Raw genomic sequence first — 19,427 nt, forward strand, 5'->3', positions numbered from 1 at the left:
ATAACATTTCAACTCTCAAGTTTACATTCCCCAGATTTCACATTGCATTTTTTTTACTTTTTCATCAATTTTTTTATCTTCTATCTTTCTTATTCAAGTTAATATATAATGACTTAAATGGGTTATTTGATAACTAAAATGAAATGTTTCTTACAAAGCCAAGTCTTCAAAAAATTTTAATATGAGATATTAAAGAATCATGAAGTTAATTCTGTTTTAATTTTAACTTAATATGATCAGACTAAAAAAATTTGAGAAATTTTATATTTGATATTTTAAAAAATTATTGATTTATAACAATGTCATGTTCATACGGATATGGTCGAACTAAGGCAAATGACACAAGGTACGTACCACCATCTAATACTTAATATCGTTAATTAATTTATTCCTTACTTAATTCTATTTATATATATAAATCAAGAAAATTACTAACATGCAACTCAAACATTAAAATTTGCACCCAAAAAAAATTCTCAAACATTAAAATCCACCAACGTTTTTTTTCATAGTGAGAATTAGGGTAAACTATTACAAGTAGTTTAAGCCACTAATGTTTTTCTTACTTAAAATAATGCTTACTATATAAATATCTTTAACATGCTTGAGTATCACATAATTCTCAAGATTATGCGCTTGATATATATATATATGATATATATATCAACAGAAAAAACATGTTTAAATATTTCAGAAAAAAGTAATTAACTTGAAAAGATAAGCGCACAAAGTATTATATCTAAAGAATATACAACAAATAAATATGGTCATAAAGTATTGCTTCCGACATCAATTGGATATTTTCACTAATTTAGATGAGTCTAGCAATCATTGATCATTCACATAAATTATGCACTTTATTCTTAGAAGTATAATTATTTACTCAAAGCTTTTTAGTAATATTGATGTTATTTTACAGAATAATGTACTACTTGGTTCGATATCCACGTGCAACGAACGTGCCGAGTAACTAGTATTAATATAAATACAGGACTGATGAAGCTGCTCTTCTTACCTTGAAATCTCACATTTCTTCTTTTGATCCTAACAACATTTTAGCAACTAACTGGTCTTCTTTTAGCCCATTTTGCATCAGGATTGAATCACTTGCAACTCTGGCCACCATAGAATCACAGATTTGGACATTTCTAGCGTGCAACTTCATAGTACTATTCCTCCACGCCTCAGAAAGCTCTCATTTCTCACTTCCCTCATCATCAGCAACAACAATTTCCATGGGGAGTTTCCAGACGAATTGGCTCATTTGCAGAGGTTGAAACTGCTTAATGTCGCATTCAATAACTTCACTGGTGTCATACCATCATTTTTAAGTTTGTTTTAGCCCGGAACCCAATTGTGGTTCTTTTGGACTCAAAATACATAAATAGGTGGGGGAAAAAAGGTGACATTTTTATGTATAGCACCACAATACTTGGTGCTATACATAAGTTTTATATATAGCGCCTGGTATTTTGGTGCTATACTCCTTTTTCCTGGTCCCACCAGACACGCCCAGGTATAGCGCCACAATACCTGGCGCTATACATAAAGTTTTATATATAGCACCTGGTATTTTGGCGCTATACTAGATTTTCCTGGCCCCACCAATAATTCGTGACTTCAATAATTCAAAAGCGTATAGTGCCAACTTTTTGGGCGCCATACCTATATAAAAAAAAATTCCCGGCTAGCCATTTCCTATATAAAGAGGTTAGGATTGTATAGAAATTCATTCAAAAATTTTGTTACCTCTTGTTGAAACGTTTATTGTTCTTAAATTCTCCAGCATTTTTTCATTATGTCTGAAGAGCGTAGAATAAGAGTTTCATTATATTGGGGGGGGTTGTGATGGAGAATAACTCTGTGGGCTACAGTTTACCTGCTCAGTGTCATGTTAAATTGCCACTTACAATAGAGTACGATAAATTGATATCGTTGTTATGCAAAAAACTGAGTGTGAGGAAACGTTCAGTGATACTTAAAGTAATCGAAAGATATCTGTATTCCGTCACTCCGCAAGGGGTTTCTTTTTACTCGGAGTTTAACATCGACGATGATGAAACTTTGAGTGATTTTTTGAGGACTTCGGACGAATGACGGGAATTTCTTGTAATCACAATATTGGAGATGTACGTGAAGGTCGAAGATGTTCCAAAAAACGAGGTTGTGCGTAGTAGAGATAACCCCCAGTCATCGGGTGGTTATTCTGGAGCAGTTTTTGCCAGACAGGTTCCGGATGAAAGAGTTTTCCTTGATTTAAACTTATCATCGCCGACGAATGAGTAGCGAGAAAATAATTTATACCCTGCTTTCCATAATTCACAAGACGAGTGATAAACTTCAATTTTTATTTGTGTTAATTAAGTATATTTTTGGCGTATTGAATTTGTATTAACGCTCATATATTTAATAGGGGGTACCGGCCGGATATGAATTTTACAAGTGGCCCATTCGGTAGTCATCACCTAATTAAAAACGTCCATCATGGAATTTCATCACATTACGACTTGTTAGTGAAGTGATATAGCCATATGGAAAGCATTTATTAATTCAGTAGCTTATATTTTTGTTGGTTGTGCAATGAAAGCGAGCAAGTTGAACCACCCGTACTCACTCAATTGACTGAAAACGACGTATTACATCGGGATCTGGTAAATGCACAGAGTGAGGAATAGAACAGTGATTACGATAACAATGCCGATGAATCCAGAGACGAGACACCCTTTTTCGTGAGGATGGTGATGAGCAGGATGAGGAGGAAGGACCTGATTTGAAGAGAGACCCCCCTAGACGAAGAGTGTACGAGTCCAAAGTTCCGTTTCATTCAAGGGAGATTCCTTATATTGATAACTTGTCAACCGCGCTGGAAGTGGAAGCTCTCATAAGGGATTTTGATGAAATCCGGACAGCAATGTGGGATGATTCTAGACCAACAGTGCTTGCAAAGGGGATGCTTTTTCCTGATAAAGCGCGCTTAAGCAGGGCTTGTAAAATACACAACATAAAAGAGTGTCGTGAGATGCAGGTATGAGAGTCAAGTCCAATGGTATACAAGGTTGTTTGCCGTAGGTGGTTTTGGCCATGTAATTGGATGTTGCGTGCGACCAAGAAGAAGACAGGTATGTGGAAAGTGGGTAAATACATTCCCAACCACACATGCGAAATGGACACATTCAATGGGAATCACTTCAACTTGGATATTGACTTGATTTCTCTTGTACTTATTCCGCACCTCGAAGCGTCCATAAGATATACAATAAAAGAGTGCATTACATTAGTCCACCATGATATGGCCATACCATTATGAAAAGAAAGGCATTTCTCGGGCGCAAACGAGCGTTTGAAATTGTCTATGGTAATTGGGATAAGTCATTTGCATCTCTGCCAAAGTACATGGCCGCACTGCAGCACTTTAACCCTGGGATAGTTGTTGAATGGAAGCTTTAGCAGAGTCCGGGAACACCAGAATACATATTCAATTATGTGTTCTGGGCGTTTAAGCCAGAAATTGATGATTTTTCGCATTGCCGGCCCGTAATATCCATAGACGGAACTCATGTCTATGGAAAGTACGATATCAAGCTATTGATAGCCGTGTCAGTGGATGTTAATGGATAGATATTTCCTCTAGCTTTTTTTGTTTGTGCCAATGAAAGCACAAAGACGTGGACGCTGTTTTTGAACCACCTGAAAGAGCACGTTGTCAAACAGCGTTCAGGTATTTGTCTAATATCTGATTGGCACGGTGGTATATTAAGTTCTGTGGAGAACTTGCCTGCATGGCAAGAACCTTATGCATACCATCGTTACTGTGTGAGGCACTTTAAGGCCAATTTCCAGAAGGCACATCCCAACAAGGATCTACATGATTTAATGTGGATGGCAGCAACAGACCACCAACAGCATAAATTCCGGAGGCATATGGATTCTATCAGGCAAGAAGACGAGGCAGCCTATCGTTGGTTAATGCGACATAACCCTAAAAAGTGTACGTTGCATGCGGATGGTGGTAGACGATGGGGAATTCTTACTACAAACATATCATATTCCTTCAACGGGTTATTGAAGTCGGCAAGAGGATTGCCCGTCACAGCCATGGTGCGGATGTCGTTCAAGCAGATGGCGGAGAGGTTTGTTGAACGGTTTGTAGCTGCAACGAAATTGATGGAAAAGGGTGTTGAATTTATGCCAGTTCCTATGAAGAGATTTGATAAATACAGATGGCGAGTACATTGGCATTTATTTTTGTAGTATGATAACGAAAGAGGTGTTTTTGAAGTTCGCACCGCTATCCATAATAATCGGGGTAATAATGTACATACTGTAAATGAATCTGCAAGGTTATGCTCCTGTGGGAAATGGTCCATCTACCACATGCCTTGCTCACATTCCATCAAGTGTTTTCAACGTGTTGGTTATGCGGAGACCAACTATGTTGATCAACAATATAGTGTTTCCAAGTACCTAAACATATATAGTGGTCAGTTGCAGCCAGTGGGTGCTGAGCATTATTAGCCTCTGGAACCATTTAAAATGGTGTGTAACAAGTCCTATTTGCGTAAAAGACAGGTGCAGAAGAGAACATGTATACAGAACCAAATGGATGTTAGTGACACCGTTTATGCACGTAAATGTGGTATATGCTCGCAAACAGGACACGACCGTAGAAAATGTCCTTTGGGTGGCAACAGTAATCAAGCTCGGGGTGGGTGTTCTTCTAGTGTACCTAACTACCCATGAGTTGATGTTGTAATAATTAGTTGTTATGTCTATGTTGCAAGATTTATGAAATAAAATTATGCTTGTTAATTATTATTTTTACTTTCCCATTTTACCTATTTAAATAACAATTTAATAAAATTATCTGTATATTTATTATGTGTGTGTTGTCTTGTCGAACTGAAAAAGCTGACCAGTTGACTTAAAGTTGTCTTGTCAACATCATGATATTTAACACGCAAAATATAGTGTCATTAAATAGTACGTTATGTGTGTGTTGTCTTGTCGAACTGAAAAAGCTGACCAGCTGACATAAAGTTGTCTTGTCAACATCATGATATTTAATACACAAAATATAGTGTCATTAGATAGTACGTTATGTGTGTGTTGTCTCGCCTATAAATAACAGGCTCATTGTAGTTATTTTATGTGCTCAAAATTTACTAAAAACAAATATTTCATTAAAAGTAAGGTTTTTTTTACTAAAAGAAAATATTTCACAAATGGCTCAACCTCTTCGTCCACCAAAGTGCAACTGTGGAAAAGCATGCTTGATACAAAATTGTTGGGACGGTGGTGAAGTTGGACGCCGCTACTGGCACTGTATGAACCAGTTTTACAAGGTTTCCGGCGAACCTATTTGTGATTTTGAGGAATGGGTTGATGAACCATGTTATCAGGAATGTTACAGAGAACAACTGTAGTTTCTTCATAATATGTGTTTAAGACAACGGGAACATGAAAAAGAAAGCAATAAAATTATTGCAGACTTGAGGGCGAAACTGAAGGAGGTGGGAGAAGAAAAATGGAAAACACAATAGAATTGTGAAGCACAAAAGGAACGTAAAAAAAATATAAACTGGAACTTGCGGAGGTGAAGGCGAAACTGAAAGAGGTAAAAGAAGAAAAAGAACAACTGGAAGAACGATTTAAGTGGTTGGAGCGGAAAATAAATGGCAACCGGGGCTAAACATCGGCATGTATGTGTTTAGTGTATTTTTCATATTTCATGTATTTTTATTATGTTGGCCTGCTATGTTTGTGTTTGTGCTTGTGTATGTGTTGTAGTAATGTTTTCCTTGTTTGTTGTACTAAATTTTATTTTAATTGAAGTGGAAGTTAAGTTTAAGTGTTTGTGTTGTTCTAAATTTTATTTTATGAAACTATCAAACGAATGGAGAACTAAAAAAAGTAATAGGCATATTCGATTAAATATTGTTGTTAATGTATATAAAAGTATTGTTTACACCATGTCAATGTTCCCCGCATCCGGTGTGTCTCAATGCAGCCGTTGGCCTGAGGCGCATCCCCTCCTGCCCGGGTACGCTATCAGGATCATCATCATCAAGTCGTCTCTTTATAGCCGGATGCGACACAGGATGACATGTATCGGTGGTGCTATCAGCTCCAGGAGAAGGCTACATAATAATATGAAACTTAGTATAGAAAACTACATAACAATTCACAACAATTTATATTGTCTTGCCATCATCGTGTTTAGATCTTGAATGTAGTCATCTGTCGCTGCATCGCATGAAGCCTTAAAAAGGAAATTAATAAAGCTAAAGAAAATAAATAAGTTACAATTAAAACAAATTCAAATTTAATACTAATAAACTCATACATGCGCATGTGATGTGGAGCCATAACTCAGCCGGCGCCCACTATAAAAATCTCGGGTCGGTCGATTCTCAATAGTGGTAGACGGGCTTGGGAAGTATCTACCCAAATCCACTCCTTGAATATCCGAGCCTGTGATCAATAATTGACCCGATGGGGTCACCTGCGATGGCACTGGAGTGCGATAAATTCTAAGGCTGTAAAACGGCATATCCGTCTCATGCATGCCACCTGCCATATCAGCAGCAACATCATCAGCAGGAGCCTCAATGCCCCCTTGCTGGGGACCACCTCCTCTCTGCCCACGACCACGTCGTCCGGCACCACCATCTTGTGGGATACCACAACCTCGATGGTACTGCGTTGGGTCCATATAATCAGCCTCGTGTGCAAACACTAATCCGATCGAGCTCGCTGCAGTGTATGGGCAGCCACATCCATGAATCGACGACTATACTCATGCATGGCCACAGGATCGTGGACATGACTCTGCTTCCCCATATGATGGACGGTATGCAATCCAATCGCCTGCACAAAGTAAAAAATATAAACTACATATTTGGCACTAAATTACAGGTATATAATTAATAATAACATAAAACATACCAGGGCCTCGTGTCTCTCGGCGTATGGGACATACCGACCGTGTGCCTGATGAACTGGGTTCCCGATAAAAAGTCGGGAAACAGTGCGATACCATGCTATATAACTTTGAATAGGAAAGTGCTGTGGAGGTGGGTTCAAGTCCCCTCGCCTGTCCCAAGTACCTAACTGCTCGTTAAGCCATGCCATAAATGTGTCGTTCGCCCTGGACCGATCATCCATCTCATAATGTAAAGCATGCCATGCAGGCGGAGTCGGTATATGTAACACCCCGTACATTCAAACTAGGTGTGGATATGTTAAATGGGTATTAATTTGATATTTTAGACGTATGAAGTCCTATCGGGATGATTATGGTTGGAAATAGTGGTTTCAAAACCAAGATGGAAAGTGAGGTGCATAAGATTTGACAAAATCGACTAAGTTTGCAGAAGGTTCATATTCCATCAGGTTTTGGTGAAAATGTGTAAGAAATTTGGGAAAACTCAAAGCATGAAAGTTGTAGGCCTTTGAAATAAATTTCCAACGATACGTTATGGAGCCCGAATGGACCTTTGTACAAAACGTTATGTGTATTTTATATAACAGTATGTGATATGCGCGACCGCGCTAATTATGAGGCAGTGTGACTACCGTTTAGCACGGGAAGGTCTCCAGGTGTGCGAGCGCGCTAGTGGGGGTCATTTTAAAGCTATATTCCGTCCCCCACAACCCCAAAACATAAAAACTTGCTCTAGAAAGGAGAACTCTCAAAAACCTAACTCCCTAAGGGTCCTTCCACTACCCAAGGTAAGTTCTAATAGTGATTCTAAGTTAATTTCAATATCCTAACATCTTATTAACATAGGTAAACCCTCCATATCATTAGATATTCATTTGGGGCATCATTGTTGAGAGAAGAAACCCTAGAACTCGAATTCAAGAAGATTGAACGTCAAAAAGGTAATGTCTTCACCCTCTAATTGATTTTAGCATTGGATTAATGATTATTGACTCAAGTTCATGAGATATGAGTTGATGGGCTTTATAGAAAAGCATGAACAATTATAGGTTTGGCTTGTGGATTATTGATTATTGGTTAAGGGTGTTGTTTACCTTATGGGTGATAAAGAAAAATGTTGATTATAACTATTTGAGACTTTAGAATTTATCTAGGAGCAAGAGAATGGGTTATTGGGTGTACAGACACCATTAATAAGGACTATGAAGCTTTATGCCACCAAGTGTTTGAGAAAATGCCTAAGTGATCAAAACATGAGTATTATTGCTAACACGGAATCCCTTTGACTTGTATTGATATAGATTGAAGTTGAAGGGGGTTGGCAAATATTGTATTATGCTCAAGAGCAGGAAGTTAAGGTATGTTAGGCTAACTCTCTATGTTTGGGAATATTAATGATTCTCCCTACACTACGTTTCTTTTATGACATATCAATTGCCTCAGAAATATAGTTAAGCCTAGTTCCATGAATAGTTGTAGAACTTCTATTCTCTAGCTTCATAACTCGTTTACCACTTTCATTCTGAACGTTGTGAGCTCAGTGCGTATTCAATATGGACTTGGGTTTGATGCCCCCGAGTCTTAGTATAGATTACTCAGTATGCCATATACAGTTGAAATTTCAGTATTCATAACCAGTTCAAGAATACATGTCTCAGTCTAGTCCCATTCAATATGTCAGTATTATGTAACCCAGTATGATCCAGTATACCAGTATCATGTAACTCAATGTGATTCAGTATTTTAGTATCATGTATTGTAGTATGATTCTCAGTTTCTGACTTTAAATTCCTGAATGTTGAACACCTATATTTGGGACTGAGGCCGTAGTTTATATGCTTTATGCATACTTGGGCCTGAGGCCGTAGTTTATGCTTTATGCATGTTTGGGCTTGAGGCCATAGTTTATGCTTTATGCATGTTTGGGCTTGAGGCCGTAGTTTATGCTTTATGCATGTTTGGGTCTGAGGCCGCAGTTATGCTTTATGCATTTTGGACCTGAGGTCGCAGTTATGTATACGTATACTTGGGCCTGAGGCCGTAGCTTGTGCACATATATATTGGGCCCAAGGTCGTAGCTTATTCAGATAAATAAGTTGTTCATCATTCAGAAGAGGGAGTATTCATATCCTTACTTCCTTTATTCAGTTCAGTTATCAGTTCAGTTATCAGTTATCAGTTATTATTTCAGTTATCAGTTATCACTTCAGTTTCAGTTTCAATAGTTATCATTTCAGTTATTAATTATCAATTCTCAGTTATCAACTTTGTTTCAGCTTCAGCATTTATAATTCTTTCTTTCAGTTGCCTTACATACCAGTACAATTCAAATGTACTGACGTCCCTTTTTGCCTGGGGCCTGCATCTCACAATGCAGGTAATGATTTATAGGTCGATGACACAGAGCGCTAGGATTCTCGTACCAGCTATTTGGTGATCCCCAATTCTTTCGGGGCATTATCATTACTTTACAGCCTTTCAGTATTTAAAAATAGTTAGTGTTTTCAGCACTTCAATAGAGGCTGTTAGACAGAGTCTCAGACTTTTAATTTTAAGCTATGTTGGCTACAAATATGTTTCAGAATTGTATTAGTATTTCCGCACTTTGATTTAAATCATCCAGACTTTCAGTATATCAGTATATGTTAGTTTATCTTCCGCATTTAGTATGTTATGATATCACATGTTGATTCAGCCAGCCAGTTGGTTCGCTCGGTCACATATAGTTAGGCATCGAGTGTCGTGTTACGGCCAGACCCAGGTTCGGGGCGTGACAAAGCTTGGTATCAGAGAACTAGGTTCAAGAGTCCTAGGGAGTCTATGAAGCCGTGTCCAGTGGAGTTTCCTTTATACGTGTGTGCCGGACACTCATATAAACCATTAACCACCAAGACATCTAGGATTGTCTCGTTTATTTCTACTTTAGATCATGCCCTGATGCTTAGAGCAATAGGTAACCTTCTCTTCCTATCAGATTCCTGGCATATTGAATGCCCAAGCGACGGGCAAGAAAAATCTAAGGTTCTAAAGAGGATAATTTCCCATTGGGGTATAATTATGGAGTATAGGTTGGTAAATATGAGACTTGAGAGGATGTTAAAAGCGGGATGCAATGGATAGTAGTGCAGATTAGAGCATAACCTTATCAGAAAGTACAAAAGCAGTTATCATGTCTTATGGTTATCAATTTACCTCAATTTTCAATTATACAGTCTTTAAATTAGCAAGTTTATGGTTATTCAGTACGCCAGTATTCAGTTATATGGTTACCAAATATCCATTTTCAGTGTATCAAAATTTCTGGTGACTTGTGAGTATACAGTGATGCATATGGGTTCTCAAAGAAAATGTAAGTAACAATGATTATAGCAAAATCTTCGCATGTTTTAGGGATTAAGACCCAAACCAGATTGTGCATGAAGTGATTTATTAGATGTGTGTGGTAGTGTATCTGTATGTCAGACCCTACAATGTAGCAAGTTAGGAATTTGACCGCAAATGGCCTAGAATTGGTCATTATAGTTTTGGACAAAAAAGGGGAGACTAAGGGGAAAATACCTAGGAGTTAGAAACGTTTGTTACTAACAAAGATGCGATTTCGTACAACTCATGCAAATGACAAGAAGATATGATGTATGAAATGAGAACCAAGAGCAGCCAATAGTGAATTTTAGGTAATGATTTTAAGTTGTTTAGATTTATTCCAATCAGAACTAGAAGTACCACGCTAGTAAGATATTATAAGAAGCAACTATTAATGTAAGATAAAAGAATATGGTCAGATGATGAGGGAAGCTAGGAGTAATCTTATGCTTCACTTTAGTTATTCAAAGCATGAGAAGAAAATATGATGCTAGTAGGTGGTTAATGAAAGGATAGTAAGTAAGTTTTGAGTAGATACAGTGAATTAGCAATTTTAGCAGAGCTAGTAGAGGTAAGATTTGATCCACTTAGCCAGGTTATCTCTAATGTGTGGATGGCAGTTTGAAATACCGAACGTATGTGTTAGAACCCAAAGAGTTTAAGTTAAACCCGAAGTACAGTGGCAGTGGATGTGAAAACCATCATTAAGTATAAGACCTTTGGTCTAAGGGGTGATGTGAAAACCATCACTAAGTGCAGTTAGAAATTTGAAACTCGAATAGTTAGCATGGGATATGAAAAAGAAAATCAGTTCGGTAATGAGGAAAAATTGTATAATTACCACAAGGATTATGTCTAGCATGTGTAAGAAACACAAAGTGATTAGAATGATCACCGAGCTTAGTTATTGATGATAAAGTGATCACATAAAAGCTATAAAATCATGCCTATGTATGTGTTATGAGGATAGTGCTATTGCACGGGACTCCAAAATTTAGAGTACAAGTCAAAGACTTAGATCGCAACAATGCTATAAGTGTTTTCAGGAAGTGCTTAGAATGATAATCAAGTGTGGGAAGTGTAGCTCATGATTGAGACAGACAAGAGAACTATGGTGAAATAAGTTCACCGCTTAGCCAAGCAAAGAGTTTGGCTTTTGGATTCTGAAGATGGTGGAATTATTGTCCAGAACAGAATTTGGTCTTCCTTAGTAGCCGAAGAGAATGAGAAACAATGTGATGATCCCTACGTGTTGCAGTTGAAAGAGGGGATTCACAAGTATAGGACGATGGCTTTTGAATAAGGGGGAGATGATGGTACTTTGAGGTACCAAGACAGATTGTGTATTCCAGACATAGATGGACTTAAAGAGGGAAGATCGCGTTAGAAGCCCATAATTCTTGGTATTCTTTCCATCCAGGTTCCCCAAATATGCATCATGACCAAGGAGATTTATTGGTTGAATGACATGAAAAAGAACGTCGTAGACTTTGTGGCCAATTGTCCGAATTGCTAGCAAGTGAAAGTCAAGCAGTAGAAAGTCTAGTGTTTTCATCCCAGGATACATATACTTTTGAGTGGAGATGGTAAATATGGAAATTTATAATGGGATTATCTTGCTCATTTTAAAAGCATGATTTGATTGGATGATCGTAAATCGACTTACCAAGTTAGCACGCTTCTTGCTAGTAAAAACTACAGATTCAGTAGAAAATTATACTGAGTTGTACATTCAGGAAATCGTCTGATGTATGGGACTCCATTGTCTGTCATTTCGGATTGTGGTGCTCAGTTTAAATGAACTTTTAGAAGTCCTTTCAGAAAGGATTAGGCACAAGTTTTTCATCCTCAGAAAGATGGCTAGGCATAGCGCATTATTCAAACAATTGAGGATATGTCCTTGATGTTAAAGTAATTGGGATAATCACGTACCTCTCATTGACCTTGCTAATAATAACACCTACCATTCTAGTATCAAGATAGCACTGTGAGAGACTCTGTATGGGTGAAGGTGTAGATAGACAATTGGTTAGTTCAAAGTTGGTGAAGAGAAATTGTTGGGACCAAATTTAGTCTATCAGGCAATGGAGAAAGTTAAGTTGATTCAAGAGAGTTTGAAGAAAACTCAGAGCCGCCAAAAGTCCTATTCGAGCATGCGACATAGAGACCTAGAGTTTCAAGTTCATGATTGGGTGTTTCTGAAAGTTCCATTTATGAAAAGCGTTATGAGATTTGGGAAGAAGGGGAAGCATAGTCTCTGCTATATTTGGCCATATAGATTCTTGCGAAGGATCAGTCAATTAGCTTATGAGTTGGAGTTGCCACCATAATTAGTGGTGGTACAACCAGTATTTCACGTGTCATGTTATAACATTCAAGTTTCCAGTACTCAGATACTCATGTCAGTTCAGTACTCAGATACTCATGTCAGTTCAGTACTCAGATACTCATGTCAGCTCAATACTCAGCTACTCATGTTAGTCCAATACTTAGACATTTATGCCAGCTTAGTACTTAGATTACTCAAATATTCGTGCCAATTCAATATTCATATATCCATGTTAGTTCAATATTCACGTATCCATGGCAGACCAATATTCAGTCAATGCAGTAGTCATTCAGTTCAGTATTGCAATAGTTCAGTAATCAGGTATTCATTAAGTTCAGTATACAAGTGTTAATGAAAGTCCATGTTTCCACCAGACCCGTTTAAGGTCCGGAGTTAGCAGAAGTTACAGTCAGGACAATCATTAGAGGACGAATGATCCCAATGGGGAGATAATGTAACACCCCGTACATTCAGACTAGGTGTGGATATGTTAAATGGGTATTAATTTGATATTTTAAATGTATGAAGTCCTATCGGGATGATTATGGTTGGAAATAGTAGTTTCAAAACCAAGATGGAAAGTGAGGTGCATAAGATTTGACACAATCGACTAAGTTTGTAGAAGGTTCATATTCCATCAGGTTTTAGTGAAAATGTGTAAGGAATTTGGGAAATCAAAGCATAAAAGTTGTAGGCCTTTGAAATAAATTTCCAACGATATATTATGGACCCTAACGGACCTCTGTGCAAAAAGGTATGTGCATTTTATATAACAGTATGCGATATGCGCACCAGGTAGTGCGCCTATAAGCGCGACCGCGCTAATTTTGAGGCAGCGTGACTGCCGTTTAGTGCGTTCAGTAGCGGGGGCAGGCCTCCAGGTGCACGAGTGCGCTAGTGGGGGTCTTCTTAAAGCTATATTTCGTCCCCTACAACTCCAAAACATAAAAAGTTGCTCTAGAAAGGTGAACTCTCAAAAACCTAACTCCCTAAGGGTCCTTCCACTACCCAAGGTAAGTTCTAATGGTGATTCTAAGTTAATTTCAATATCCCAACATCTTATTAACATGGGTAAACCCTTCATATCATTAGATATTCATTTGGGGCATCATTGTTGAGAGAAGAAACCCTAGAATTCGAATTCAAGACGATTGAACGTCAAAAAGGTAATGTCTTCACCCTCTAAATGATTCTAGCATTGGATTAATGATTATTGACTCAAGTTCATGAGATATGAGTTGATGGGTTTGATAGAAAAGCATGAACAATTATAGGTTTGGCTTGTTGATTGTTGATTATTGGTTAAGGGTGTTGTTTACCTTATGGGTGATAAAGAATAATGTTGATTATAACAATTTGAGACCTTAGAATTTATCTAGGAGCAAGGGAATGGGTTATTGGGTGTAGAGACACCATTAATAAGGACTATAAAGCTTTATGCCACCAAGTGTTTGAGAAAATGCCTAAGTGATCAAAACATGAGTATTATAGCTAACACGGAATCCCTTTGACTTGTATTGATATAGATTGAAGTTGAAGGGGGTTGGCGAATATTGTATTATGCTCAAGAGTAGGAAGTTAAGGTATGTGAGGCTAACTCTCTATGTTTGGGAACATTAATGATTCTCCATACACTACGTTTCTTTTACGACGTATCAATTGCCTTAGAAATATAGTTAAGCCTAGTTCCATGAATAGTTATAGAACTTATATTCTCTAGCTTCATAACTCGTTCACCACTTTTATTCTGAACAATGTGAGCTCAGTGCGTATTCAATATGGACTTGGGTTTGATGCACCCGAGACTTAGTATAGATTACTCAGTATGCCATATACGGTTGAAATTTTAGTACTCATAACCAGTTCAAGAATACATGTCTCAGTCTAGTCCCATTCAATATGTTAGTATTATGTAACCCAGTATGATCCAGTATTCCAGTATCATGTAACTCAATGTGATTCAGTATTTCACTATCATGTATTGCAGTATGATTCTCAGTTTCTGACTTTAAATTCCTGAATGTTGAACACCTGTATTTGGGCCTGAGGCCGTAGTTTATATGCTTTATGCATACGTGGGCCTGAGGCTGTAGTTTATGCTTTATGCATGATTGGGCCTGAGGCCGTAGTTTATGTTTTATGCATGTTTGGGCTTGAGGCCGCAGTTATGCTTTATGCATTTTGGACCTGAGGTCGTAGTTATGTATACGTATACTTGGGCCTGAGGTCGTAGCTTGTGCACATATATATTGGGCCCGAGGTCGTAGCTTATTCAGATTAACAAGTTGTTCATCATTCAGAAGAGGGAGTATTCATATCCTTACTTCCTTTATTCAGTTCAGTTATCAGTTATATTTTCAGTTATCAGTTCAATTATCAGTTATCAGTTATTATTTCAGTTATCAGTTATCACTTCAGTTTCAGTTTCAATAGTTATCATTTCAGTTATCAATTATCAATTCTCAGTTATCAGCTTAGTTTCAGTTTCAGCATTTATAATTCTTTCTTTCAGTTGCCTTACATACCAGTACAATTCAAATGTACTAACGTCCTTTTTTTGCCCGGGGCCTGCATCTCACAATGCAGGTAATGATTTATAGGTCGACGACACAGAGCACTAGGATTCTCGTACCAGATATTTGGTGATCCCTAGTTCTTTCGGGGCATTATCATTACTTTACAGCCTTTCAGTATTTAAAAATAGTCAGTGTTTTCTGTACTTCAATAGAAGCTTCATAGACTAGTGTAATAGTTAGACAGAGTCTCAGACTTTTCATATTAAGTTATGTTGGCTACAAATATGTTTCAGAATTGTATTAGTATTTCCGCACTTTGATTTATATCATCCAGACTTTTAGTATATCAACATATGTTAGTTTATCTTCCGTATTTAGTATGTTATGATATCACATGTTGATTCAGCCAGCCAGTTGGTTCGCTCGGTCACATGTAGTCAGGCACTGAGTGTCGTGTTACGTCCAGGCCCAGGTTCGGGGCTTGATAGTATAGGCTGTGGCAGGCCAAAATGATGAAATACCCGCTCGGAGGCATGATGCTCGACAATATCGAGGCATATGAGCGGGACAGAAGCCCTCCAAATATGTCAGCCGAATGTGCAATACGCTAGCAAGGTACCTATCACCTCATCGATGTACGGTGTCCAGATGAACTATCAAATAAGAACACAAACCGTTAGTATGCGCAATACTAAGTTAATCTATAACAGGTAAGTTTAGTTAGATATTCACATGTGCGTCCTACAGCAGATCCAACACATCCCTGCAGAGGGGGAGATTATGATGGGCATCATACTCTCGTGCAAGAGTACGACGCATAACCCACCTACAGGCTAAAGGGAGTTGCGGAATTTCTACATTAGCCGGTAGCTGTGGTAGAGGTGGCTGAAACTGCAGAAATCGCTCCCAGACCCAAACCTAACATACAAATTTAACGTAAAGTATAAGATTAATTATAACTAGGTAGAATTGTAACTAATGAACATATTATTTGAATATGTTGTCACCTGTAAAAGCGGCAGAAAGCCACCAACGTCTCTCTGTGTGCCGATGCAAGTCCGGCACATCTGCCTATACAGATGTAAGCACGTGATTTTTTCCCTATATGAGAATTACTCCCAAAAATTCAAAATAAAACAATTTTCCTTTGTGTGCAATTTTGAGAATTTTCGTGGCATTTTGGATAATTATTTGTTTTTTGTCCATGCATGTTTAATTGTTAAATTAATAAAAAATATAAAAATATGTCGCATTTGCATTTAGGATTTAATTCTACTATTAGAAGTAATTAAGTTTGTTTTTACAAGAACAAAAAAATCATAAAAATATTATACGTTGCATTTTTAGCATTTAATGTCCAAATTGTGTGATTTTATCGTAATTGCTATTTAATTGTGTGTTAATTGTTATTGAGAGTTAATTTACACTTTAATAAATTAATTTAGTTCTATATGATAATTTAGGATTTTTAGAATTTAGTTTAGTTTAAGAAAAATAAAAGAAGAAAAAGAAGCAATAAAAGAGGAAGAAAATCGGATTGGGCCACCTTCTAATTTAAATCAACCATGGCCCAAATCAAATAACCCCACCGGGTCGACCCGACCCAGTCAACCCCATAACCCAAACAAGTTACCCCCCCTTCCCATTTTTCATTCTTCATTTTCCCCAAAACCCTAAAAAACACCCCCCCTCTTCTTCTCCTTCCCCACTGCTCCTACTCCAACGACCCCCTCTCATGGCTTCCCCAGTTGCTTCGTCACCCAACCAGCAACAACCAACCCCTCCTCCGTTCAACCACCCACCTCCTCCAAACTCCCCCCCCCCCCACGTCGTCCATGAATGACCAAACAACCCAGCCACCCCCCCTCCTTCTCTTCTTCAGTCGAGCAACCACCAGCGTCCAACCTACCCCTCAAACGTCTTCACCAGTCCAAACGACCTTCAGCCTCATCCCAAGCTCTCATGGCTTCCCTCCCATGGCTAAAACCATAGTGCTCATGTCCGCCATTGACGAGCTCCGTCGAGCACCAGTCAGCCACCATGGCTGTTGCTTCACCTCCCAGGGCTGCCTGCGTCGTCCAAACAAACCCCCATCGCTGCTGCTACTTCTTCGTCGTCTCCCTCAGCTCACGTCCAAACGAACCCCATCGACGACCATAACACCATTATTGCTGCCTTCGTCAAGCTCCAACCAAACGTTGTTGCTTCTTATGCTTCACCTCCCAGCTGCCTCGTCGACCTCCAGCAAAGAACACACAGCCCCACTGCTGCTGCTTCCATGACCACATGAACACACACGGAGGAAAAGCGAGGCAGTCCGGTTAAAGTCCGGCGAAGTTCTGTCAAGGTTTTGTTTGGTTTTGTTTGAGTCCGTTGTTGTTCGTCGTTCGGTGAGGTCCAGTCTGAGTTCATCAAGGTTAAAAGAGAAGGTGGGTTTTTCGTTGAGTCGAGATTCGTTACGTCAAGGTTGTTGTCCGAGTTTTTCGTTTCCGTTCGAGTTCGTCGTTGTTCATTTCTGGTTAGTTGGTTTAAGTTTCATTTCTGTCCGTATTTTGTTTGATATTCTCGTATTTGAAATCAGTATATGTTTGATTCTTTTGTTGTTCGTTGTTATCATTTCTTAATTATTTCTTCAGTTTGTTTTATGTTCTTGTTTAGTTTTAATATAGAAGTGTTTAGTTTAATCATGTTGTTAGATTTAATTTAAAGTTCAATTGATTATTGAGTTTAGTGATTTGAATCTACTTGTTTGTTATGTTCAATTTGTTACTGTTATTGAATCTGAAAGAATGTTTGTTGTTAAAAATATTGTTCAGTCAAAAATATTGAGTTTCTAGCCTAAATTTGTTGACGAAATTTGATTAGAAATTGGTTATAGCTGCTGTATTTTGGTTAGATTGATTAGGTGAATTGGTTGTAGCTGATGGGGGTAGAATGGTAAATTGCAGTATTTTCAGGGGTAGAATGGTAAATTGCAGTATTTTCAGGGCCATTTTCGGGATTTTAAAGGAGTCTTAAAAATAATTAATGAGTGCTCTGTCCACTAAGTATTAAATAATATTTAAAAAATATTAAAATAATACGTAGTGGGGGACAAGACATAATGGTGGGGAATTAATACATTGTTTAATATAGTGGGGGACAAAGCATGCGGTAGTGGGGCAATAAGGGAATTAAATAAGGAAAAGATATGTTCTAGTGGGAACTAATGTAATTATTTAATATAGTGGGGGACAAAACACTAAGTAGTGGGAAGATAAAGGGAGATGGGTAGAAGATAGTGGGATTTAGTTTAAAGGCTTGAAGTTTGTAAATAAATAGGGAGGGCTGGACACAAAATAAGAGGGGGGATTCGAGAGAGAAGGGGGAAGAAGAAAAAAAAAGATTGGCTGAATATTGAGGAAAAATTTGGAAGGAGATTCGAAAGAGAGAGTAGTATACACCCGATATACAATCTGCATACACTGGATATACAGAGGGGTCAGAATTTAAGGGTTAAACATTAACTGGTCTTTCAATCTAAAAAATATTCACTTTGTTTTTGCCCGTTGATTGTTGTTGGTGTTTCTGGATTTTCATTTGATTTGTTCTTTGAGTTTGGTTGGTTATTTGCTACTTCACTGGTTATTGCTGGATTTTTGTTTGATTTTAAAATCTGTCACTGGTTTCTCGTTGCTGGTTGTTACTGGTTGCGGGGTGTTGTTGTTGTTATATGCTACTGTATTTCTGCTGATCTTCCTCTTCTTTTACTTCCAATATCAAGTACACAACTGACACGCTGGTTACTGTAAGCTGAAACATGAAACGTGAAGCATGAATATGAAATGAAGAGTTGAAGTTCTGAATTTATCTTAGTTATATTCTGAATTTTAGTTGTGTATATACATTATTTAGTTTCCTCTAATCAGAATCATGTAGTTGTTTAATATATAATGGAACATCTAACAGTAGCTTAGTGGACGAACTGTCTATGTATTGCTAAAAATAAATAAATGGTGTAGTAGCTCTGTTCAGTTAGTTCGTTATTGTTTGATGATTATAATGTCTCAAAAAGCATGTTAGCTGATTTAGAATATTCTTAAACATTCAACAGTTAGCTCATTAAATGAATAGACCGTTTCGGAACTTGTAGGAATATTGTTTAGCTAGATACTATTGATTAATTTCAGCATGTAAATGGTTTAGGATTAAAATTAGATTGCCAAGTTTTTTTTTAATTTGATAAACTGAGAGCATGCGTAGTATAATGTAACTAGGTAGTAACATGTGAATGAGA

General features: G+C 37.8%; 1 pseudogene; it reads left to right on the forward strand.

Annotated features, from left to right (window-relative positions):
• The first annotated feature begins 299 nt into the window (after positions 1 to 299).
• Positions 300 to 19,427, forward strand: part of LOC107828217 (uncharacterized) — a 53,709-nt pseudogene continuing 34,581 nt past the window's right edge.

This window comes from Nicotiana tabacum, chromosome 3 (assembly GCF_000715075.1).
Source record: "Nicotiana tabacum cultivar K326 chromosome 3, ASM71507v2, whole genome shotgun sequence".
In the NCBI taxonomy this organism is placed as follows: Eukaryota; Viridiplantae; Streptophyta; class Magnoliopsida; order Solanales; family Solanaceae; genus Nicotiana; species Nicotiana tabacum.